Below are 27,052 nucleotides of genomic sequence, written 5' to 3' on the forward strand. Positions count from 1 at the left end.
TTTTTGTAGAGTCTGAAGGGTTTTCTCCATATAAGATAATGTCACCTGCAAACAGAGAACATTATACTTCTTCCTTTTCTATTTGGATGCTTTTGTTTCTTTTTCTTGCCTAATTGCTCTGGCTTCCAGTAATATACTGAATCAAGGTGGTTACAGTAGGCTCCCCTGCCTTGTCCCTGATCTTAGAAGAAGAACTTTCAGGTTTTTACTATTGAGTATGTCATTAGCTGTGGGCTTATCATATATGGCTTATATTATGTTGAGGTAATTTCCTTCTATTCCTAGTTTGTTGCATTTTTATCATGAAAGAATGTTGAATTTTCAAATGTTTTCCTGTGTCTATTGAGATAACTATGTAAGTTTCAATCTTCATTCTCTTAATGTGATGTATCACATTAATTTATTTTCATATGTTAAATTTTTCTCACATTCCAAGGATAAATCCCACTTGATCATACTATACGACCATTTCAATGTACTGTTGAATTCAGTTGCCAGTATTTTATTGATAATTTTTGCATCTTTGTTCATCAAGGATATTCTTTTCTTCAAGTGTCTTTATCTAAGTTAATGTCAGTGTAACACAAGCCTCACAGGATAAGTTTAAAATTGCTCCCTCCTCTTCAACTTTTTGGAAGAGTTTGAGATACAATGGTGTTAATATTACTTTAAGTGTTTGGTAAAATCCAGCTGTTAAGCCATCAGGTCCTGGATTTTTCTCTGTTGATAGGTGTTTTGTTACTGAGTGGGTCTGTTCAGGTTTTCTATTTCTTTAAGATTTAGTCCTGTTAGGTTGTTTGGTTAGAAATTTATCCATTTTTTCTAAGTCACTCAATTTGTTGGTATCTAATTGTTTATACTAGTCTCTTATGATCATTTTTATTTCTGTACCATCAGTTGTAATGTCCTCTCTTTCATTTCTGATTTTATGTATTTGTGTCTTCTCTTTTTTTGTTCTAGTGAAATTTTTAAAATCTTTTTTAAAACACTAACTCTTAGTTTCATTGATTTTTTTGAGTATTATCTTTCTTTTATATTCTCTGTTTTATTTATCTCTGCTCTAATATTTATTATTTTTCCCTTCCGTTAACTTTTGGCTTAGTTTTTTTTTTTCTAGTTCCTTGAGGTGTAAAGTTATTTACTTGAGACCTTTCTTTTTTTAATGTAGGTATTTAAGCTATAAATTTCCCTCTTAGTACTGTTTTTGCTACATTAAATGAGTTTAAATATGGTGTTTTTGTTTGTTTGTCTTGAGATATTTCCTAGTTTCCCTTTATATTTCTTCTTTGACCCATTGGTTGTTCAAAAATGTGTTAATTTCCACATAACTGTGAATTTTCCAATTTTTTCTTCTGCCATTGACTTCTAGTTTAATTCCAGTGTGGTCAGAAAAGGTACTTGAGATAATTTCAATCTTTTGAAATTTATTAAGACTTTTTTTGTGTCCAAACACATGATGTATCTTGGAGATTGTTCTGTGTGCTCTCAAGAAGAATGTATTCTCCTGCTGTTGAGTGGAATGTTCTGTTTATGTCTGTTAGTTTCATTTGATTTATTGTGTTTAATTCCACTGTTTTCTTATTGACTTTGTCTCTGGGTGTTCCATCCATTGTTGAAATTTGAGTATTGAAGTCTCCTTGTATTACTGTATTACTGTTTATTTCTCCCTTCAGTTCTGTCAATGATTGCTTATATATTTAGGTGCTCTGACATTGGTTGCATATATATTTGCAATTATTATATTATCTTGATGAATTGAGCACTTTATTATCACATAAATACTTCTTCATCTCATTTTACAATTTTCTACTTAGAGTCTATTTTTTTCTTATATAAGTATAGTCATCCTTTCTCTCTTTTGGTTACCATTTGCATGAAATATCTTTATATCTTGTTACTTTCTGCCTATGTGTGTCTTTAAAAATAAAGTGGGTCTCTCATAGACAGCATACAGTTGGATTTTACTCTTATCCATTCATCCACTGTATGTTTTTGATTGGAGTGTTTCGTCCATTTATACTTAAAGTAATTATTTATAGGAAAGGATTTGTTACTTCCATTTTTAAAAATTGTTTTCTGTCTTGTAGCTCTTTTGTCCTACTTTTCCTCTTTTGCTGTCTTTGTTTTTTCATTGATTTTTTTTTTTTAGTGATATGTTTTAATTTCTTCCTCTTTTTATTTTGTGTGTTCTACACTGGGAGAGATGGAGTTTTTTCCTAATGCTAAGATACCAACACAAAGAATTAAGGAAAATGAAGGAGTAGTAAAACATATCCCAAACAAGAAACAAGATGAAGCTTCAGAAACCAATCCTCATGATATGGAGATATAAGAATCCCCTGACAGTAAATTCAAAATAACAATTATAAAGATGATTCATGAACTCATCATCAACAAAGTAAGAATTTTAACAAAGAGATAATTTTAAAAGAAACAAATTGAAATCCTGGAGCTGAAGTATATAAAAATTGAACTATAAAATTCATGAAAAGGTTTCAACAGCAGAGTAGGTCAAGCAGAAGAAAGAATTACTCATTTCAAATTACTCAATTGGAGGAGCAAAAAGAAAAAATAATGAAAAGTAGTGAAAACATATTAAGGAACTTATTGGATGCCATCAAGTGGATATTGGTGCATTATGGATGTCCCAGAAAAAATAAAAGAAAGGGCCAAAAATTTTATTGGAAGAAACAGTGGCCAAAATTTTCCAGTCTGAGAAAGAAAATTGACATCCATGTATAGGAATACCAAATGATCCCAAATAAAATAATCCCAAAGAAATCCACACTGAGATACATTATAATTGAATTGTCAAACATCAAATATAATGAGCAAATTTTGAATACAGCAAGAGAAAAGCAAATTTTTACATATAGAGGAACTTTTATAAGACTATGAGAAGATTTCTCAGCAGAAACTTTGCAGGCCAGAAGAGAGTGAGACTATATATTCAAAATGCTGAAATAAGAAAAGAAATCTTACCAAGCAAGAATACTACACCCAGCCAAAATACCCTTTAGAAATAAAAGAGAGATAAAGAGTTTCCCAGACAAACAAAATTAAGGGATTTTGTCACCACTAGACCTACTTTACAAGGAATGCTAAAGGGAATTATTCAAGTTGAAATGGAAGAATGCTAAACAGCAAGATGAAAACATGAAAGTATAAAAGCAAATATATAGACAAATACAGAATACTGTAATTCTGTAACTATAGATCATATATCACTTTTAATTCTAGTATAAAAGATAAAATACAAAAATATTTAAGATAATCATGACTATAAAAAATGTTAATGGATAGACAATATATTAATAAAATATGTAAAGTGTAACATCAGTTTAAAAAGTGTGGTGGGAGAAAAATAAAAATACAGAGTCGTTGTATCCCGTTGAAGTTAAGCTGGTATCAGCATAAAATAAATTGTTACAACTATAAGCTATTATATGTAAAACTTCTATTAACCACAAAGAAAAAGATCTCTTTTGAAAAGAAGTTAACGTTTAATCATTTGAAAATTATGATTTTCCAACTTTGAATTCATATACCATTGCTGTCTATACTTACAACTTGGCACTTTTAAAACAGCATTTTTAATTATTAGTTTTCTTATTTCTTTGTTGCTGACAGCCCGTTGGCTCATCGACGTTCTGAGCTTCTTGAGAGCAGGACTATGTGTTTCATATGCCTCTATAAACCTAAGCTTCATGTGAACTGTCTTAAATCTTGCAGGCATTTACTTTAGTCAGACCATATAGGTCGGAAGAAAGATAGATTTGCTTAGAATATCTTAAAAGAATGGAATTAATTGCAGAATTACACGTATCCTGGTGCTGGCAAGCTGCTGACATCTCATTACCACGTCTTACCATGTTTTCTTTACAACAGCTTGAAACACTCTTTTTACCGGAATTACTCCTACTTGTTAATTAGGTCTGAGCTTAAATGACCAATTCCAATGGGAAGTCTTTCTTGAACTGTTCAGACTAAGTTAGCAGTACCTGCTATGTACTCCTGCAGTACACCATATGTTTTCTATCAGAGCACTTACAACATTTTAAAAATTAATAATCTGTTCAGTTTTGGGCTCCATGTCTGTCTTGCTATTGAATCTCTAACGCCCAGCCTTGTACAATAGGCACTCAATAAATGTTTGCTGAATAAATAATTTCTCATGCTTCTACTTCTCTCTGGAACAATCACTGTCTTTCTCTCGCTACCGACTGACTTATTGTTTTTATCCTCTCTCTAGTTTTACTGAATTCATGGTATCTGCTGTTTTATAATATCTACTCAGCCATTATCTATCCTGATACTTCTCTTTATTTTCCTTACAACTGGACACCATCCCCCATGGCCCTGATCCTTCTTCATGACTACTTTCTATCTACACTCTCGGTTTTGTATTCTGCTTGTAACAATTTTCTAGTGCAAATTCCAAATAGAGGGAATCTGGTTTCTTCACCTCTTCTCTTCATACCAGGACACATTATGGATTTTTTTAGGTGTTCACCTGTAGTCAATGGCTATAGCAGGGGGCAGAGTCACATAGAAGTAAATACAGCTGTCTAGATCCATCTTTTAGCAGGAGGTATATTTCCTTAGAAAAGATTATGGGTGTGGCAGTCACCACAATTGAAATGTGTTATACAATTGATTATCAAAGATAACTATAATTCTTGCCAGTTGGCTCCAAAAATATCCATAGTCTCAAATATACAAAAATCAGGTATTTTATCTTCAGAATATACCATCTAAAAGTGCCAGAACAAGTACTTTCTTCCTTTCAGCACCTGAGGTAATTGGCACAGAGAATTTGACTGACTGGCTGAAGATCACACAGTTAGCCTGAAACCTGTTTATTATGGCAGGGGTATTAATCTTATTAGCTGGGCCCTCTTTCACATGCTCAGTCAAGTTTCCTCTCACTTCTCAATGCCCAGAATACCTGTCCAAGTAAGCCTCAAAAGGTTCAGTTTTTATTAAGAAGAAATTGAAAGAATGGAGATTACTGATTGAGATTCTTAAAAGTTTGGCTTGAAACTACTGTGGTTATCCTCAAGTAATACAATTCAATTCTTCCCACTCCTTCCTTTCTCAATAATAAATAACCAAGGCTATTAAGATTGAACAGAACTTCGTTTGCATTTATTTTACTTTTGACCATGAGAAGTCTCATTGAGGAGTTGCCATGGAGACTATGATGTCATAAGCAACACAATGTGCTACACTGAAGCCCCAGAGAATAAAAGTTAGGGTTTGATGGAAGCATTTTCTGGGCAAGTTTATTGCACTTAACGAGAAAATGGAAACTTGACTTGAGAAAAACATTTCTAAACATTGCACACTGCTGGAGGTCAATTGGTGTGGCCATTGAAAGCTTCACAGAGAAAAATGACTTTACAGTTTAATCACACTAACAGGCCAGAGTGAGGGAATAAAGAGAGTGTGTGACCAAGATGGCTGCTCTTTGGACAGACTGTTCCCAAGCTGGGAATAGTCCAATTTTTGGTGGTATAGTAGAATCTATCTATCGAATTTTTCAGTCATGTTGGAAGTTTACTACATGATTAAATCAAAATAAACTGAGACTAAATAAATCAGAGTAGATGGTGCTTACCAGAGCCTTATATGCACTCAGGACCACATGAGCTGTGGTCTTCTACAATGTCAAGTATTAGACACTCTTCCGTGGGCTTTCCAACTCCAATTCCTTTTTTACACTCAGTCTTTGCCACCCTGATCATTTTGGTAGCTCACCATCAGAGGTCTTTTTTCCCCCAGCAGTTATACAGACTACAGTTTTCCACAAAAGAAGAAAAATAAACACAATACTAAAGGAAAAAGAAAAATGGAGAAACAAAAGAGACCTGAGGTCAGACAGCTGGGGGTGATAGAATTGAAAAGTTGCAGGCTTCAAGACTGAAATAGGTATTATAAATAGTAGATGTACAGGATGAGCAGGTATATACATGTCAAAGAATCAACATGTTCCTGATATACCCCAGGATTCTTTCAAATCTACAGGAGAGTGTTAACTTTCAATTTAAGAGTTGTAACCATAAATTCTATATGACAAGGATTTTAAAGAAGATAGAATTATATCAAAATATATTTCCTGTAATTAAAAAACTACATAAGTGAAGACCTGTTTATTTCTTACCAGTTTTAAAGTAAAATTTACATAATATAAAATTTATAATTTTAAAGTGAAAATTCAGTGGCATTTAGTACATCCACAATGTTGCACAAACACTACCTCTATCGTCTTTCGAAACATTTTTATCACCCCAAAATGAAGCCCTATATACATTAAGCTGTTACTCCCTATTCCCCCTATCCTGCAACCCTTGGCACCTGCCAATCTATCTATTTCTATGTATTTATTTATTCTGGATAATTCATGTCAGTAGCATCATACAATATGTAACCTTTTATGTCAGGCTTCTTTCACTTAGCATGTTTTTGAGGTGCATTCTTATTGTGGTACTTTATTCTTTTTGTGGCTGAATAACTTTTCATCATACTGATACCCCACAATATGTATTTATCCATTTTTTATCTATTCATCCATTGATGGGCATTAGAGTTGTTTTTACATTTTGCTATTGTGAATAGTGCTGCTATGTACAGGTAATTTTTTGAGTATATGATTTCAATTCTAGTGAGTATATACCTAGGAGTAAATTGTTGGGTCATATAATAATTCTATGTGGAACTGTTTTTCACAGTTGCTGAATCATATTACATTCCCATTAGCAATGTATGTGGATTCCAGTTTCCCCACATCCTCCCCAACATTGGCTACTTTTCATTTTTATTTTTCTTTTGTTTTTTTCTCTCTTCCTTTTTTTTTTTTTTTTTTTTTTGAGATGGAGTCTCGCTCTGTTGCCCAGGCTGGAGTACAGCGGCACAATCTCGGCTCACTGCAACCTCTGCCTCCTGGGTTCAAGCGATTCTTCTGCCTCAGCCTCCCGAGTAGCTGGGGCTACAGGCGCGTGCCTATGCCCAGCTAATTTTTGTATTTTTAGTAGAGACAGGGTTTCACCATATTGGCCAGGCTGGTCTTGAACTCCTGACCTCGTGATCCACCTGCCTTGGCCTCCCAAAGTGCTGGACTTACAAGCGTGAGCCACCATGCCTGGCCCATTTTTCATTTTTTTAATAGCTATCCAAGTGGGTACAAAGTGGTAAGTCATTGTAGTTTTGATTTGCATTTTCCATAATGTTGAGCATCTTTTCACGCTTTTGTTAGTCATTTGTATAACTTTTTTGGATAAATGTCTATTCATATCCTTTGTCCATTTTAAAATTGTGTTATCTTTTTGTTGTTGAATTGTAAGAGTTCTTTATATATTTTGGATGTTAAGTCCTTATCAGATATATTATTTGCAAATATTTTTCCATTCTCTAGGTTGTCTTTTTATCTTCTTGCTAATATTCTTTGATTCACGCGTTTTTAATTTTGATGAGTTCCAATTCAGCTATTTTTTTTCTTTTGGTGTTTTTAGCGTCATATCATAGAAACCATTGCCAAACCCAAAGTCATAAAGATTTATGTTCTTGCTAATGAATTTTATACTTTTGCATTTCATATTTACATCATCAATTCATCTTAAGTTGATCTTTATATATGCCATGAGGTAGAGATTCAATATTACTCTTTGCCTGTAGATATAAAGTTATCTCAGTATTATTTGTTGAAAAGCTCATTCTTCCTCCATTGAATGCTCCTGGCATCCTTATCATAAATTAATTGGCCATAGACGTAACCAAAGAGGTAAAATACTACAACATTGCTTTAAGAAATCAAAAGTTGACTTAAATAAATGAAAAGACATTTTGTGTTCATGAACTGGAAGACTTAATATTATTACTATTTTTTAATTATTTTTCTTTCCATCTTTTATTTTAGATTCAAAAGGTACATGTGAAGGTTTTTTATGTGGGTAAATTAAGTGTCTCTGTTGGGTGTACATATAGTTTTGTCACCTAGGTAATCAGCATAATACATGAGAGGTAGCTTTTCAAGCCTCACCTTCCTCCTACCCTCCACCCTTAAGCAGGGCCCGGTGTCTACTATTCCCTTCTTTGTGTCCATGTGTACTCAGTGTTTATATCCCACTAATAAGTGAGAACATGTGGTATTTGGTTTTCTGTTCCTGCATTAATTCACTTTGGATAACGGCCTCCAGCTCCATCCATATTGCTGCAAAGGATATGATCGTGTTCTTTTTTATGGCTGAACATATTCCATGTACCACATTTTTTTTATCTAGTCCACCACTGATGAGCATCTAGGTTGATTTCATGTCTTTGCTATTGCAAATAGTTCTGGACAAACATACGCTTGCATGTGTCTTTATAGTAGAATGATTTATATTCCTCTGGGTATATACCCAGTATTGGGATTGCTGGGTCAGATGGTAGTTCTATTTTAAGTTCTTTGAGAACTCTCCAGACTACTTTCGACAGTGGCTAAACTAATTTACATTCCCACCAGCAGTGTATAAGTGAATACTGGTCCCAACATAACAATAGTCTCATTGGTGATATAATTGAGAGAGACCAGAGAATCAAAAGTTACTTGCCCAAAATTATATAATTATTACCAGCAAGCTAGAGGTAGAATCCCGACCTTCCTAACTCTATCAGTGTTTTATTTTACTACACAGTTCTGCTTCTGCCCTGTATCAGAAGGAAGAAGAAGGGCAGAAAAACTCTTAATTTGGGGAGTGTTGGTAAAGAGTGAGGAAAACTCTAAACTGAATGTATCTTTCATGTCATTATTCTTCAAGAGTTACTGCCGAGGGGCAAGAGGTGACAGTGAGAATTAAACAGAATTTTTTGCAGTTTCATGAATTTTCCACTGGAATGCCCTGATGAACACCAGCTGTTTCATCTTCTGGGTATGTTGAGATTTTTTTTTTTTTTCTGCTCAATGTTTACTGTATGCCTGCAACGTACAAGGGGATGTTGTATTCTGCTGCTTCACTGGCTCTGCTGGAGTTAAATAATACTTTCCAATTTTAAATAGGGTGCATATGGGTGATATGGGAGGTACTCTCTGTTGGCAGAAACCTATAGTTTGAAAAAAAATGAGCCAGACTGTAGGGAAGTAGGGAAGCGATCTGAAACATCTTTTTCTTCCTTCTCCTTTCTGCACGGCAGAAGTCAGGGCTACTGCCCTACAGAGCAGGCATGGCCTATGAGACGTTGCCGCTGGAGAGACACTTGTCCCCTCAGCGTCCCACCTGAGTAAGGTGTAGGAAAAGCACAGGCTTAGGAGACAAAGATATGAGTTTGAATCCCAGCTATACTAGTGCCTAGGCATTTGACCTGAGACAAGTCACTCAGACTCCATGAGCTTTGCTTTTCTCACCTGTAAAAGGGGAATGACAACATGTATCATATAAAACTTTTACGAAAATAAGATAACATACAAATAAAATAACTATCAGATACTATATTTGGAATGTAGTATATGCTCAATAAATGTTACTCTTTATTTCACTTTCTTTGGTTTCAGTTTTCCCTCCACCCTGACTGACCTAAGTAGAAAGCAGAGCTGAGTTCTAAGTACATGACATTGGGGACTCACATAATATGGCCTTTGCAGGGCACTCTCCCACTTTAGAGGTCTAGGTTGTTTGAACATCAGGAGAGCAACCCCCTCCCCAGCATAACCTGAGTCCTGACACGGCTACTTTCTATTCCTCAGCTGCCACAACTTATCACCAAAAATGGCCAAACCAACCTTTCCTTGCCCAGGCTCACTTTGTGCAGAGACCTGTTGGACTTGTAAACTGTCTTTTACTCCATTGGAATAGAAATATTTTGCTTTTGACAGCTAAATTAAAATTTTCCAATAACAAGGTTGGTAGTTTCCCTAAATGCATTGTACAGTTTAGTATTTAACTATAGATTTTTATGTTATTTCATATCTTAACTTTAGGACTTTTATCTCCTTAATCAGACTGAAAGCTGCTCAGAAGATGTAAGAGATGTCTTACATTTCAGTATTCTCAAGTTGTGCCTAGCATAGTGTCTTCAAAAGATACCTTTTTACTTCACTGAGAGCCAATTTGGATAAAAGCTAAATTTAATCCACACTAAAAGAATTATTCATATAGCAGTAAGGTAAGACCAGATAGATTATTACTTTGTAGGTAATGGGAGTAATGTTAAGGATTTAAATGAGGCAAAACAAGAGCCTATCTTTACCAAAATCTTGGCAGCCAACATGATTCTCATCCACAGGACTCTTTAGTACTTCCTGTCAATGGTCCTGATTTGGCATAAGCTGGCTCATTGGGCTAGTTATTATTTTATGCATGTACACTCAGCCTTAAGCTATTTGAGATCAAAAACATGCTCTTTTGATCTTTGTACCCTGCCTGTCTAGCACAGTGCTGGCCACATTGTAAGTGATTAATAAATGTTGTTGATGGCGAGTGACATATTCTACCATTGAAGTTGAGAGGACATTGAGATGCCCATCAGAGCTTGGAAATAAGACTTCTCTTTGAAGATTGAAATAGTAAATCATTTCTGAATGGGTATGATCTGTTATCTCCAAAAAACACTTTATAAAACATTATATTGTGGAAACAGAAGATCAGAGACAGGAAAACAAATGACTGCATTTATTAAAAAAACCCTGAAACCTAATCAATTATCTCAATTAATTTATTTTAGAAACAGAATGAATGTGTAGACATAAGAAGTCAATGCACATGGAGCCTAGGAAAAGGCCAGAGAGCAAAAACTTGTCAATGTTGGTTCAGCATTGTCCCAAGTAGAGGAACTTAATGTAGCCACTAGAATATTCACTGATGAGGTGGCATCACTCTTCATTGAGCTGCCTCAGGGCCTGCCCTAGAGTATCTCAACTTTTATCACTGAGCTCTCACCTCCATAGAGGTAGAAACTGTCTAGTTCATCATGGTGTCCCCAGCATCTAGCCTGGTGGCTGGCATGAGACAGGTATGCAAGAAAATATTCATTGAATTAAAGAATATTCTATTTATTTAAACATTAAAATTTCATTCTCCTTTATGTTAATTTGAAACTAAAATGAAATTATATGTCCTATATTACTAAAATGAAATTCAAATTATTCCAAATTGAATATTATTTGTCCATATCACACACCCTACCTCTCTACACTGGAGCTCACTTGCTCTCCCAGGAAGGCAAGCCTTCACTCCTTTTTCCAAATGCCACCCAAGGTCCTTTGGTCTGGGGGCCACAGACTGGATAGCGCACCTGATTTCCTCTGAACCTCTTTTCATGAAAGAACAACTGTATTATTATAGCATTTTGTCATTTCTAAAAAGTGATGTATATATTTTCACATTTGTAACATTTGTAAGCATCTTCCAACGAGCACATTTAATGTGGTATTAATTTTGTTTTCCAAAAAGTAGCAATTAACCCATGGTGTAATCTAATTATCAGTAACATTTTTAAATCATAGAAATACAGCAACTCAGTTTCATATGTACTTTAATAACAGAAACAGGGGGCATGGATGATAATTATATAAAATTCAGACACTGGAAAGGAATAGCTACTTTACAAATAAATAACTCAAATTCTGATTTACATATTCATCTCCTGTGAGTTCTGTTATCTTGATTAAGCCCCAGAGAGAATCAGTCAAGTCTGAGGCAATGAGCACATTAAGTTCCTAGTGACACGCACTCTGCTCCTCCCCTCCAACCAGCAAGGCCTCCCTGGGCAACCAGGCTTCCTCCTCTCTCATCAACATCTGAGTTCAGCCTTCTTTAACCAAAGCACGATGATTTTCATTTGGCCTATACCTCTTCTATCATAAGTAGGTGAAGTGACAGGAATTTTCCAAGGTCACCACTCTGGGGTACAATAGAGTAAGAAACTAGGTAATTATGTAGTTATTTTTTGACTCAGAATCTGCTCAATGAACATTGAAACCATGCCCTCCTACTCAAAATAAACTATCTCCAGATATGCCACCATCTACCCTTTTTCCTACTTGCCACCTGACTCCTGACACCAACATTATACCCCCAACTGCTCCAGTGATATCTGGGTGCCAATGCCATCTCATAGAGTATCCACATGCCACCTTCACTATGAATCGCTTCCTTCACGTCCATTTTAGACCACAAAGCAATGGTAATTGACATCCTTTTAACTTCACACTAAAACTCCCAGTGACACCACTTCTATTTCACTCTCTCTCCTATTTTGAATTCCTCTTTGAAAGACTTTCAAACTCACTCAAAACAGACCCTGCTGGGAGCCTGACTATCTTAATCCCCTGCAATCTCTCTACTTTAGTTAGGATGTAGACTCAGATGCTGTTACAAAGAGACAAAATAATGGCCTAAATAAGATGAAAGTTTATTTCTGTCATGGGACAGTCCAAAGGTAAGCAGTCTGCCATCCTGAACACAAGGATGCATATATGGGTCCCAAGTGGCTGCTTCAGTTTACATCATCTCCTTGTCATTGGGATGGAGGAAAGGAACTGGGAAGATGTGAGCAAAAGTAATAACAGTCATTCTCTTTCCTCCTTCCCATGCAAAGGGTGTACATCCTGACTCCATATCCAGTGGTGTGTTCATTTCCTAGTATAATACCAGAATATTTAAAAGCCAGCTATTGTTCTCTAAAGGGCGAGGATATTTCTAGCCTTGGCAGCCTCAAAGAATATTTCTAGCTTTGGCAGCCTCTGGCTGGCTCCCTAATGTGTGGTTGCTACCTTCTATTCCATTAAGTTCTCCTTCCTCAAACAAAGACAAACCTTGAAGACCCATCTACTTAAAAGTGCTCAAATTAACTTGAATCAGGCCAATAGCAGCAGCATCTTCTTAAAAATAATGAGAATTGGAGAAGGAACATGTAATAAAACAGACACTAGGAAACAAATTTGTTTTATTTTTCATCTATTAGCATTTATGAATAAATGCAGATAAAGAATGATAAACAGTGCCCTGTGCTCAACACTGGGGGTAAAGGTGAATTAAGTAGGCATGATTCTTGTACTAGACGTCTTTCATGTCCTCTCTCCACCTTTCTCACCCTCCTCTCTGCCAGATGACATCAGTGGGTTTCCTTGCCCTCAGGTTCCCAGTAGAAATTAGGAAGGAGAAAGGAAAATGAAGTAAGGGTATCTGTGAACCCGGCCCCCTCTCCGTGGAGTCAGCTTGGTTGGCTGATCTACAGCCAACTCTGCTAGCCAACCATGACACATCTCTCAAAAGGGGCTGCTCTGCCCAGGATGCTCCTCTGCACATGAATTTCTCCATCCAGATCCAGTGACTGCCTTCTTGTGTTACCCCTAGAGACCTAGGGTGGCAATGGCCCCACTCTTACTAGTTCTAAGGTACTGAATCATCCCCTGTGGGTGTTTCTATATCTTGCCCCGACCAGTGTAACTTCCCCTAAAATTAAGCCTTGCTCAAAGTGTCCTTCGATCGTGTGTCATCTTTTCCCTGCCTAATGAAGTTCCTGTTCTCAGGGAACTTACTGTCGGGTGCAAGGGGACAGACAACCAACAGACATATAATTACAAATTGTGATAAGATCCATGAAGGAAACAGAACAGGTGGTGTGAAAGAGAATAACAACTTGGGGCCTAATTTAGATAGGATGGAGATGGCATTTAACCTAAGTCCTAGAGAATGAGAAGGAGCCAGAGTGGATTCTAGGCAAGGAAGGAAGAGTTTACAGAGGCCTTGAGATAGGAGAGAGTTTAGTGCTCAAGAAATTGAATATTTTCAACAAAGATGCCAAAAAACACATCATAAGGAAAGGACAGTCTCTTCAATGAATGGTGCAGAGAAACGTGGATATCCACATGCAGAAGAATAAAATTAGACTCTTAACTCACACTATCTACAAAAATCAACTGAAAATGAATGAAAGACTTAAATGTAAGACCTGAAGGTGTAAATTGCTAGAAGGGAACAGAGAAAAAGCTCCATGATCTTGGTCTGGGCGATGATTTTTTTGGATTTCACCCCAAAAGCCCAGGCAATAAAAGCAAAATTAGACAAAGGGGATCGCATCAAACTAAAAAGCTTCTGCTCAACACAGTGAAGATGCAACCAACAAAATACAAAAGTATATTTGCAAATCATACATCTGATAAGGGGTTAATATTCACAATATATAAGAAATATATCTTACAACTCAATAGTAAAAAAACAACCCAATTAAAAATGGGCAAGGGACCTGAATAGACATTTCTCAAAAGAAGACATGCAAAGGGCCAACAAGTATGTGAAAATATGTTCAACATCACTAATCATCAGGGAAATGCAAATTAAAACCACAAAGGTATGTTATTTCACACCTGTTATAATGGCTGCTGTCAAAAAGACAAAAGATAACAAGTGTTGGTGATGATGTAGAGAAAAGGAACCTCTTGTACAGTTGGTGAGAATGTAAATTAGTACAACTATTATGGAAGATGATATGGAGATTCCCCAAAAAATTAAGAATAGAACTACCATATGATCCAGCAATCTCACTTCTGGGTATATATTCAAAGGATATTAAATCAATGTCTTGAAGTACTATCAGCACTCCCGTGTTTATCACAGCACTATTCACAGTAGCCAAGATATGGAATCAACCTAAGTGTCCATCAACAGATGAACGGATAAAGAAAATGTGGTATATGTACACAGTGGAATAATAGCCTTAAAAAACAAAGAAATTCTGTCATTTGTGACAAGATGGATGAATCTGGTGGACATTAAAAAGTGAAATAAACCAGGCATAAAAAGACAAAAATACTGCATGATCTCACTTATATGTGGAATCTTAAAAAGTCACTCTCATGGAAACAGAGAGAAAATTGTGGTTATCAGAGGCCATAAGGTGGGGAACTGCGGAGATGCTGGTCAAAGAACACAAAATTTCAGTTAGGGGGAATAAGTTCAAGAGATATATTGTACATCATGATGACTGTAGTTAACAGCAATATGCAGTGTACTTGAAAATTGCTAGTACAGTAGAGTTTAAGTGCTCTCACCAAACAAAAAAAGATAAGTATGTGGGTATCATGCGTATGATAAATGGCTGATTTAATCTTTCCACAATGTGTGCATGGGTGTGTATATACATACATATAAATATACATATACACCCACACACACATATCACATTGTATGCCATAAAAATGTACAATTTTTACTTCTTAGTTTTTTTAAGAAAAGCCATAAGTAAGAAAGTCATATGAAAGAAACATAAATGATCAATAAATATATAGGGAAAAAAAGACCAGTGTTGCTATGTGGCATGAAATAGAGTTGAATAACTCAGTAATCTTATATACAGACTCAAAAACACTTGTTTACAGTGGTTTTTAAATAATTTTCTCAGCCCTAAAAATTATATATAGGCTTTTATCACACTTTTCCTAATTTCTCAACTATTAACGTCTTAGTTTAGCTAATATTTAGAAACTTTTAGATTGCCATGTGAACAGTGATTCTGGTAAAGAAAATATCATTTAGGGAAAACCTCATTTTAGTCTGTACACAAAATAAAGCTCAGCCAGACCCTTTTCCAACACCCCTTGTTTCTCATTAGTTTTCCAACTGAAGACATTGTTAATTCAAATAGTCAGTTAGCCAGATCCTCTAATGACTCCCCTTCCATTAAGATCTGCCTGACTGCAATATATCACCAGTGAATGGCCAGCCCCAGAATGTCACTGAAGAGTCCCATGGAATTCAGTATTTTAAAATCAGTGGCATTGGACAAGGACTCAGAGGACTTGACTTCCCTCAGTCTTTCTTTAAAGAAGGCCTTTGGCTTGGGCCTCAGTCCCTTCACTTCATCTTTCTGTAGAAGGGGCAGAGCTAGAAAACTATAGGGTCCACCCCAGCTCTGATAGTTTTTGAAACTGGGTGGTAACCATCAACCTTACTAGACAATATCTGGTCTCCTTAAAATAAAATATCTCATTCTAGACCACTCTGACTCAAGCTTTTAGAATAAGCCTCTCTCTATCCTGTTCACTGTCGGCATTATTTCCTCACCATTCTTGGTTCTTTACTGGGAAACAGCAAAGAGGACTTTGGCCCTCAGGAGACACAACACTCACTCGGTCTAGTTTGAGGGAGTGTGTCACTCATGAACATCAGTCACTTGACGTGATGGTTAATTTTACGTGTCAACTTGCCTAGGCCATTGTACTCAGACATTTGGTCAAACACAAGTCTAAATGCTTTTCGTTAAGCTACTTTTAGATGAGATTTAAGTCAATTACACATTTAAATCAGTAAACTTTGAGTAAGGCCGATTACCTTCTATAACATGAATGGGCCTCATCCGATCAGTTGATGGCCTTAAGAATAAACAGACAGAGATCCCAAAGGAAGAGGGAATTCTGCCCCAAACCGCCCTCAGACTTGAGCTGCAACATCAGCTTTTCCCTCGGTCACCAGCTGGCTGGCCTACCCTGCAGATTTTGGATTTCCCAGCCTCCACAATTGTGTGAGTCAATTCTTTAGGAAGTTAAATTTTAAAACTCCTTTATGAACCATTTTGTAGGTATTCAAATCAATACCATTAGATCAATATGGATAAGACATATCTTCTCCCCCTCATGCCACACTCTGGTCACTAGCACCAGTCAGTAATCCTTCTGAGCCACAGACTTCCATTTGTAACATGAGCATATAAAGTAGCTATTCTGCTGATTTTAGGATATTGGCACTAGGAGCATGGAAAAAAAATGTGGAAGTATTGTATAAATGGTATGATTAAGCAACAGCAATAAGGTATGCCTGATTATTATATTTACTATAAATTGTAAACATATATAATTAGGAAATATTCCCCCACAAAAAAATGTATCCTATTTATCAGACTGAGTTAAAGCATACTCATTTCTAACTGGAGTCAGTGTCTCTCCAGCTTAGTGATCAATGTAGAGAATCCTGTAGTGTGCATAGAGAGGAAGGAGAGAAAATAGTAAACACTGATTTTTCTTAAATAAAATGAAAGCCAGAATTCACATTAATAAAATGAGAGTGGTAAACACCATAAATACATGCTCATCCCCCTCACTTAGGTCTTTTGAAAAACAAGTTATATAAGCTGGCTCAACCCCTGCTGGGAATTTTGTGAACAAACAATGAAAAAGAAGGAAAGAAAATGAAAGGGAGAAATTGAAAGAAATTATGCAGAGAGGGCAGGAAGGGGTTCCCTAAAAAGTGACACATGCAACTCCTGATAGAACTTATGCGAAAATGAAAACAAAAAGGTGGGTTTCTATAGTCAACTAAGTTTGAGAAATGTAAGTTAAACAAGTTTCTTTAGGACAGGTGTTCTTAGAAACTTTTAAGATATTAATATACGTGGTGAAGTAAAAGATGCAACCGTTTGCATTTTCTGAGATTTTCTCATTCTCTTTTCCTGTTATCTCAAAATTTTTTGATAATAGTTTCTCCCTCCACTGCAGGATCATCTCATGGGATGAGAAAAACAGCCTGAGAAGCCTTGGTGTACTGAGAAAAGTCCTAGTCTAGACATCAGGAGTTCTAAGTTCCAGCTCCCACCCTATCACTGACTCTTCTCTATGCTCTTGGCAGGTTGCTTTAAATTCTTTTAGCCTCCAAGCTCCAATGTGTAAATAAAATGATTGCATCATCTAAGAGCTCTCAGATTCTTTCCAGCTCACATACTTCCCAGCTCAAATATTCTATGATTCTACACAAGAGGGTGAATAGAAATATATATTTCCTGAGAAGTAACAAAGCACTTCTTGGTAAAACAAAAGAACCCTTGTTTGCACAGTCCTGTATGTATAGTCTTTGAAGGTATTTCTTCCAATTTCTATTTAATTCACACAACCCTGAGAGACAGCAATATTTATCATGCCTGTTTTACAGGTGAGGAATGCTTCCAACAGGCTTCCCAGACTCAGTATTCCTTTTAAATCTTCCTCCATATGCTGTCAGAGTGATATTTCTAAAACTAAATATCTACCCCTTACTCGAAATCCCTCCATGGCTCCCCATTGCTTACCTAAAAAAAACCAAGCACATTATACAACATGTAAGGCCTGACTGCCTCCCCATCCTCCTTACTCATAGCTCCTTACAGAGACAGCTAAAAGGAGAGCCAAGATAGAGAAAGAGTTTTTACAATGGGAGATTATATATTTGGGATCCTATTGATAGGCTGATAGGAAAAAACAATAGAGAGGGAAATACTGAAGACACAGGCAAGAGAAAAATGTCTTAATGACCAAGCTCATCTAAGTCTGAAAGCCTTCCTTGAACTCTAACACACACACGGGCTGGGTGAGGAGCACTGCCCTATTCTCCCATAGCACCCTGTGCTCACCCCTGTCATAGCACCTACAATACTGAATTGAGATTTTCTGTTTATGGATTCCTTCATCTCATACGTTGCAAGCCACTGTTATGAGCTTCCCATTGCTGCTGTTACAAATTACCACAAACTTCATGGCTTAAAACAACAAAAATTCATCTTACTATTTGGGGGCATGGGGGTAGAAGTCTAAAATGGGTCTAATGGCTAAGATCAAGGTGTTGGCAAGATTACATTCTTTCTGGAGGCTCTAGAAGAAAATCCATTTTCTTGCCTTTTCTAGCTTCTATAGGCTGCTTACATTTCTTAGCCTTGGCCTCTTTCTCACTTCACTCTGACCTCTGCTTCCATTGTCACACCTCCTTCTCTGTGCCTCTGCTTCTCCTCACTCCCTCTTTCTCTCATATGGACCCTTGTGATGACACTGAATCTGCCCAGATTTAATCCAAGATAATTTTCCAATCTCAAAATCCTAACTTAACCACATCTACAAAGTTCCTTTTGCATGTAAGTTAACATATTCACAGATTTGGGAGATTAGGATGTGGACATTTGATGGTGGAAAGGGTGTCAGTCTGTCTAGCATAACATTCAGGGGCAGACCATGTCTTAGTCATTCTTGAACCTTAAATGCCTGCATTATAGTAGCTGCTCAATAAATGCCAGTCCCCTTTCTGTCTATATGCAGCACTTTTGTGTATGCTTCATTCAGTTTGCACAATTGTCATGTTGAGAGAAAAATATTGTTATTTGGGGGAAGGTGCACTGGATTAACAATAGAAGATCTAGGTTCTTAGTCCTAGGTTTCCCCATTCTCCAAATGAGAAAACTGAGCCTTGGGCATTTAAATGACTGTGTCATGTCCAAGTGGTGATGCTAGGATTTGGAACCCACTCTGTTTCCATTTTAGTACACTAATTCATCAGCATAGACAGGTGGTGGTGTTTTACTGTATTATGAAGGTAGGTCAAGATCTTGATTTAGGATAAGAACTGATGTCGGTATCTTGTATCAGTAGAGAGGGTGTGATGGAGTGGATATTTATAACAGCCTTACCATCTCCAGAGGTTATATATATGGATTTACTTAATGAGGAACCCTAAAGAAGTTAAGCTTTGCTCTCACTGAGTAACTTTCCTTTTACCTCATTTGATTTCCAACTGTTTATTTCCTCAGGAAAGAATAATCCATGAACTTTTGGACCTTACAGTACCAAACGTAGGCCACACTTCCCTGTATTGTGCTGCTTGTATAATTCCTGACATTAGCATAAGCCTCAGTCTAAATGAGGCTGTTTTGTGTCTTCTCTGGAAATTTCCCCTGGTGCTCAGGATGCCTGTGGTTGGCTATGTGGGATCACAGTTAGTCATTCTGGTTGAGTTCACCATCATGCTTGCCAGCTTTTAAAGCTTTGAAGCCATATCTCATCAGATCAAACTCCCAGCTCTGTTCCTTCTTTCTTTCTCATGGAATACCCTTTTACTAAAAATCCACTGAAAATCCACATTGAAGATTCAGTCTTCCAGGAAATCCACCCAATGTCATTCTAAGCCAGTAAGTAGATAAAATTTAAACCAGGTAATTGAGACCATTTATGTTTCTATGAATACACATTACTTTAGTCCACGAATCATTTTTACTTAGTTTATCCTAATTTTCTTTTTAAAGACAGGGTCTCACTTTGTCACTCAGGCTGGAGTGCAGTGGTACAATCATAGCTTGCTCACTATAACCTCAAATTCCTGGGCTCAAGGGCTCCTCCTTCTTCAGCCTCCCGAGTAGCTGGGACTACAAGTGTGCACCACCATGCCAGGCTCATCCTACTTTCAATAGTACGTCTTAATATTAACTACATTCTACAATGCCAAAAAACTTCAAATATTCAGGATAATCTTGAAATATTTTATCATTGGGATAATCATTTTTATTTCCTATCCTCCCCACAAATTTGTTCTTTTTCCTCCTGTATTTTTGTATCATTATTCTACTTTCTATTTACATTCTTTCCAAAGTTGAACAATTTAGTTACTTTCTTCATCCTTGCAGTGAATGTAGATGTTGGTCTATCTAAAATCCCCTTTTCCTTCTCCAGGTAACTGCTTCTACCCCCTCAAAAGAGCATGCAATTCTGTGGAAACTGCCAATTATAGTGACCCACCCACCCAAGCCCACCCCCTACACACACATGCATATACACACACCACCTGCCACGGGGCTGGGCCAGTGATCAGAGCCAGGGCAGGTTTAACCTACATATAGCCATGTGACAGGCTCAGGACCTTAGTTGTGCCAAGAGAACCTTTCACTATGATTTGTATGGATTGAAACAGGAAGAGAAAATTTCACTGCTTATTTCTCCATAATCACTGAGCTGGGAAGATTTTTATTAAGCCAAGGGTCTGGAACAATGGAATAAGCCACATAAGCTACATTGGCCATGTTGCATAGAGAATATCTATCTGCCACAGAAGAAAAGGGCACCATCAGGCAAGGGGGAGCAGAGACAGGAGAGATGCAGAGAGAATCCTGGTACCCAGCTGAAAGTGAGGCCAGCCGCACCCCATTCTTTCTACTTGCATGAACCAAATAATCTCCTATTTCCTTCAGCCAATTTTACTTGGATTTTTGTTATTTACAATAAAAAAATCCCCAACTGATGCCAGTTTTTTACCAATCCTCATTGTTTTAACCTTTTATATCCAGAATGTTTCATAACAATTTTATATTTTCTTCACGCTAGCTTTAAACCCTAAATCACTTTTAACCAATTGAGAACCCACCCTTGCCCGATTTATAATGGAGGAACAGAAATGCATTCTTCTGGAGAATTAACAACCCAAAGACATACTCTTTCTCATGATTGAATTGGACCTTCCTGGAAAACATCACCTCTAATTCAGGTCTGTACATTCTGATACACAGCACATGTTGAATACCAAGCACCATATAATAATTGATAAACAGAAAAACTCTGCCTAAGTGGAGCCTTCTGAATCCATTAGACTTCTGGAACAGCTCCAGGTTCAAAAAATGGCTGAAATATTTGAACGAAACAAAGCAAAAATCTCTCAGTGGTAGAGGAGCAATTTCTGAAAACAGCCCACATCAAATGAAAGAGTCAGAAATGCTGAGGATCTAAGTCATCGCATGGCTATGAAATGGAATAAAAACTCTCATTGGATGGCAATACCTATACATCTCATTATCCAAGAAACATGAGTAAAATAACAGGAAATGTGAGTGGCTAATTAGGAAATTAGGAAAAAAAGAGAGAGAGAGAATGACAAATATGAGTAAATGTGGAGGCAGTGGTAAAGATGGAGTTTAGATGTGATACCAGCTTGGTTAGCAGCAGACACCCCCACACTGTGGAAGAGGCTTGCCAGGGGAAAAGAGCTAAGAAATGAGGCCAAGGCAATGGGAGCCCAAGGAGAGTGCCAGCAGGACACAGCAGATGTGTGCCCACATGTGGTGGGAAAATAGGAGAAGCCAACAGTCACCTGCCCTATACCACACACTCCTTGAAACATTCCTGGGCCTCATCAAAGGCACAACACCTGGTACACAGCTTAGCAGTCTGTGGGGGTGTTCCCTGTTCACTGCATCAAGGCAAAACTAAATGACAAAACTGAGCCATAACAGTAACTTTGCTGGCACCGTATTGGAGAAAAACAAAAAAACTTGGCATCTCAGTGAAGCCACTCCTTGACTTTAACTGCATTTTTTAAATGGAAGCCAAAGTGTACAAATCTAAAATGTATTTGAAAATCTTAAAAGAGAAAACATATTATATGTACCCAGTTGCTCTATCTAGAACTGGAATGCTGTATTTTTGCTTGCTTGTTGCCCTTGGGGAGGGGCAGGGCAGAGGGGAGTATGAGCAGTCACTGTTTTGAGAAAGAAAGACCTCCCAAAGGCCTGTTGAGAAAGTGAGGGGAGGGCATTTCCTTCTGTGGGGGCAATAAGCTAGGGGCTCCAGGAGTAGCAATACATGGTGGAAAAGAGTAAGCTTTTCCTTTCCCTCTTTTCTTTGTATTTCCCAAGTCATTGGCCACTTTAGTTAACTATTCCAGCCCAGGTAATGCTTTCTGGGAATTAAGAGAGGGGCCTGTTTCTGCGATGAGAGAAATCAGTGCAAGGAAATCAGCAGAAGCCATGAGAAGTTGGTTACAAAACAGCAAGAGGTGCCCAGGCACAGATAAGTGATCTGGGACAAAATAACCAGCTGAAGGGAGAAGCCAAAACCAGGATAGATTTGTGGGGCACGTGAGTGTTCCTTGGGGATTCTCAGGAATATGTGGGGAGGGATTATGAGAAGATACTACATTTTCTGTACATGTGGAAAGGATGCCCACATTGTTATTATTATTATTATTATTATTATTATTATTATCATCATCATTAGTATTATTATTCAGAGTAAGTGTGGCCTTAAAGGTTGGAGAACTTGAGGATATAAAGTTTACATTGAGAAGCCAGGGAACACTGACAAATCCAAGTCCATCCAGACAATATTGCTTATCTACTCTCTGTGACACTGATGCTCAGAAGAGGAAGCTACAACAATTTATCTGAGCATGCAGACATATAGTAAAGATGCATCTTCCATAAACTGAAAAATTTACACTACTTTTTTTATGTGTTCAGCCATATAACATCATAATTATCCCATTTCTGGTTCAATGCTCAATGGAAAATTATAATGTTTTATGAATAATTGAAGCTGACTGAATCATGTACATTTTTATCAGGGCTAATTCTGATGTTTCATACCAAGGTTTGGCATCAAAAGGCTAAATATAGTTGGAAAAAGAATTATTAATTCACATCTCATAAGAAAAACTGCAAGTAGAAGATGAGTATTTTGAAGATGTTTTCACTGTCGGTGGTGGAGAAATCAGAGGAAGAGTAAGTTGTACTCACATGAGAATACATCTCATACACCATTAAAGTACAGAAACATTTTCTATCATATAAATGCTCCTATTATATTAAAATAAGTTATTGCGTAACTATTGCACCTATAAAAGGGACACCCGAAGTGTCTGAAGTCAATTCTAAAGTCAGTTATATAAGTAACAGGCAAATCTGGAAATATGGAATCCAGAATAAATGAGGCTACTTTGGAAAATGGGGGTGAAATTTTATCCCAACTATTATGGAACCCACTAATCTCAGCTGGGCTTGTGGGTTCCTGGAATGATGATTACATTTCCTAGTCGTCTTTGCAGATAGGTGCAACCTTACAACCAAGTTCTGGCCAAAGAAGTAGTGTGTACAACTTTGGAACAGTGTTTAAAAAGGGAAAAGGCATGATTTTCTCCTTCCTTTTCTTCTTTCTCTTAACTGATATGGATAATAACTGGAGCTTCAACAAGCATCTTGGACCATATACAACACCCCCAAGGGATGGCAGAGAAGAAAACTGGAGGAAACTTGTTCATATCCCTCTTGGATGCTGATCTCCAGTTTTTACATGAGACAACAAAAAGTTCTGATTTAAGCTGCCATATTTGGGTTTTCTTCCACAAGACACTGAACCCAATTCTAATAAATACAAGGGGAAAAGTAAAACTGTCTCATGTTCCTGACCTGAGCTTTGGAGGATGTCAATTTCTAAGAAAGTGTTTCTTGGATGATACATTCAAAAATTAATAATCAACTCATGGAAATAAGCCAAGTACTAGAAAGTTGAAGATTCAAATAAATCATTTCTTTATCTCTGGGACACACAGGGGCTGGGACAGATTCTGTAAGATGCTGCAGAAAGTCACATCTTGTGGGCCAAACTGTTTAGATTCTTCCTACTGTGATTTCTTCCAACTCTCCATATTTATTTCCCTGCTTTTCTCCTTGAGCAGTTAGCAAAATTTTGTTTTGTTTTGCCAGGGACAAAATTAAAAGAAGGACAAGAGCCTCCTGACACTGGCATACCTGTGTGAGGGTGACAGTAGAAATAAGCAAGAAACCCCTAAATGAGTAATTCCCACCCCTGCTACACGAACAACACCTTCTTAGAACGAATATTTTGTGATCATCCCTTTGCTATACTAAAATAAAATTCAAAAATAATATAACCTATCTGCACATATGAAGAAATCAATATAAGTATTAAACTATATTATAAAAGAAAAAATAAAAGGAAAATAGTTGATGATAATGGTCTTTCACAAGTAAATGCTCAAGTATGATCATGCTAGAAGACAAAAGTGCCCCCACATTTTCAAAATGCTCCCCAGGGAATGTATAGTATGCAATGCCCTATATGATATGGCATTTTCCTACCTTGGAAAGTGATAAAACTTCAGGGTCAGAATGATGTCTCTTCCTTCTCTACAAGAGCCTCTCCTTCCAAGGACGACCTTAAAGTTCTTGGTTTTATTTTCTTAAGAAACATAACATTTTCTTACAGCAGTGTTACTTCAAATGTGTTCTGCAGCAAGTGAATTTCCTGTTAACAGGTGTTATGTTAAAGAAAAATTGTACTCTAATTGTTTAAGAAATATTAGTTCCAAATTAAATATTTTGTCTTGCTTTATGACATTTCAGAGTCTTGAAGCTGTCACCGTGCATTGACAATCTAACTCCCAAAAGTATTTTATCACAGAATCCTTTTCCACTGGGTCCATGGAAGAAACCTAGAAAACACTACCTTACATCCTGCCAAGGAGTGCATCAACACAGACAAGAGAGGCTTTTTGGAGGATCACAAATCTACTTCTGAAAGACAGTCTTTAGCTGACTAATTGATTTTGCATGAAAGTGGCCATGTAAAGCTGACCTGGAAGTCATGAATTTCACCACATCTCACTTAACTGTCATGACAGAAAGGCAAATGGGTAGAAACAATCTGACATCAGAGGTGTTTCCAGAAAAGCACAATTTTAATGTTGCTAGTGGTATTGACACATATTTGAGCTCATATTTTACATCACATGGATCTATAGCTATTTTAACAAGACGTTACAGATTTTATCTGTTCATAATATTGACAATGAGGCATTAGAAAAGGATATATGTTGATCAATATCTTTAAAGCACGTATTTTTCTAGTAGCTTCAATAATATTTACCATGTCTGAAATTTCTATTTAGTATAGTGACATTTTTACAATCACTGTTTTATGTCATCCACACAACCCTTCAATGAGCTATCATTAGTCCCATCTTTCAGATAAAGAACCTGCATCTCAGTGTGGGTAAGTGCCAACGTCATAGAATTTTTTAGTTGCAGAACTTGGACATAGCCTACGTCTATCCTGCCCTGCAGCCCATGTTTATTCCACTGCCTCCCTTAATCAAGGGAAAATTTTTAGAATGTTTTCCATTAAAAAAATCAGTTACAGCAATTACAAGTTAACCATCAGTTATCAGGAAAACAGCCATCCACAGATACCCAGAATCACTCATTCCTTGAGGGTACGATAGCCCATGGTTTCATGTACATATTTGAATTGACAAACCTCCTCTGAACTGCTGAAAAGTTTACGAGGTCTAAAATACCGTCATGTTTTTCTTCCTCCCTCATCGTCACCTGGTTTAAACTTCAAGGTGTGTTCTTTGAAAAACACTTGTTTCCAGTGACTCATTTTGAAATCACTGATTTCATCTTCCTTGTTCTTTGCAAAGCCAGGAAAAGAGATCAAGACCACATTGTTTTCACCTTCAAAAACACTTGCCCTGTAACCGGAAGAGTCCAGAACTGTTTTTGTTAATTCGTTGAATAATGTGTTCTTGTTTCATCTTTTCACAAGAGCAGAAATCCACTCTCAGAATAGGGCTCCCTGCTTGCCATCTGCTTATCCACCAGCAATTTTCAACCAACCTGTTTGGAAAGGATTCACTTATGCAGTCAACACATTTATTGAGCATCTACTTTGTACCAGACACTGTTCTACATTCTGAGAATACAGAAATGAGATAGATGCAACATTTTGTCCTTAGAGTTTTTACTTTAATGAGAGATATAATGAAAAACATACAAATAAAAATGATTATTCTAGATAGTGAAAACACTCATAAAGAAAAATTTAAAAGGGTGGCATAGCACAGAGTGAGTCAGGTGAAAAATTTCTTTAGATTGGGTGGTCAGGGACAGCTTTCTGAGGAGGAAACATTTGAGCTGAGATTAGAATGTTAATGAGACAGCAATGACAGGATTTGGAGGAAGAGTCCCAGAAGAGCCTTAAGATGAGAACAAAATTGGTGGGGATGAGGAATGGAAAGGAGGCAGATGCAGCTGGAAAGAGGTAAGGGAAGAGAAAACAGTTGATGAGGTCAGAGATGCTATTAGGGCCCAGCACCTGTGGTAGAGAATTTTAATTTTATCCCAACTGCAGTGAAAAGACATTAAAGAATTTTGAGGCTGCTGTTTAGACAGCTGATTACATATTGGCAAAAATGGAGCAGAAAGACCAGTTAGGGGCAACTGCAGTAGTTCAGGTGAGAAATTACAATGCCTGGACTAGGTAGTCCACGAAGATGGGGGGAAGTAAATGTCTTTCATGATAGAACAGCCAGAATGTGCTCATAAATTGCACGAAAAAAAAATGGGACTGGATTGTTATGCTAGTGACATTTTCTGAATTCAGGAAGACTAGGAGAGACTAGATTTGGGAGAGGGATGGGAAATCAAGTGAAGTATTGGAAATGTTGACTTGGAGATTCCTATTCGTCATCTAAACAGAGATGTCAAGAAGCTGACTGTACAA

This window comes from Gorilla gorilla, chromosome 9, assembly GCF_029281585.2.
Source record: "Gorilla gorilla gorilla isolate KB3781 chromosome 9, NHGRI_mGorGor1-v2.1_pri, whole genome shotgun sequence".
Taxonomy (NCBI): domain Eukaryota; kingdom Metazoa; phylum Chordata; class Mammalia; order Primates; family Hominidae; genus Gorilla; species Gorilla gorilla.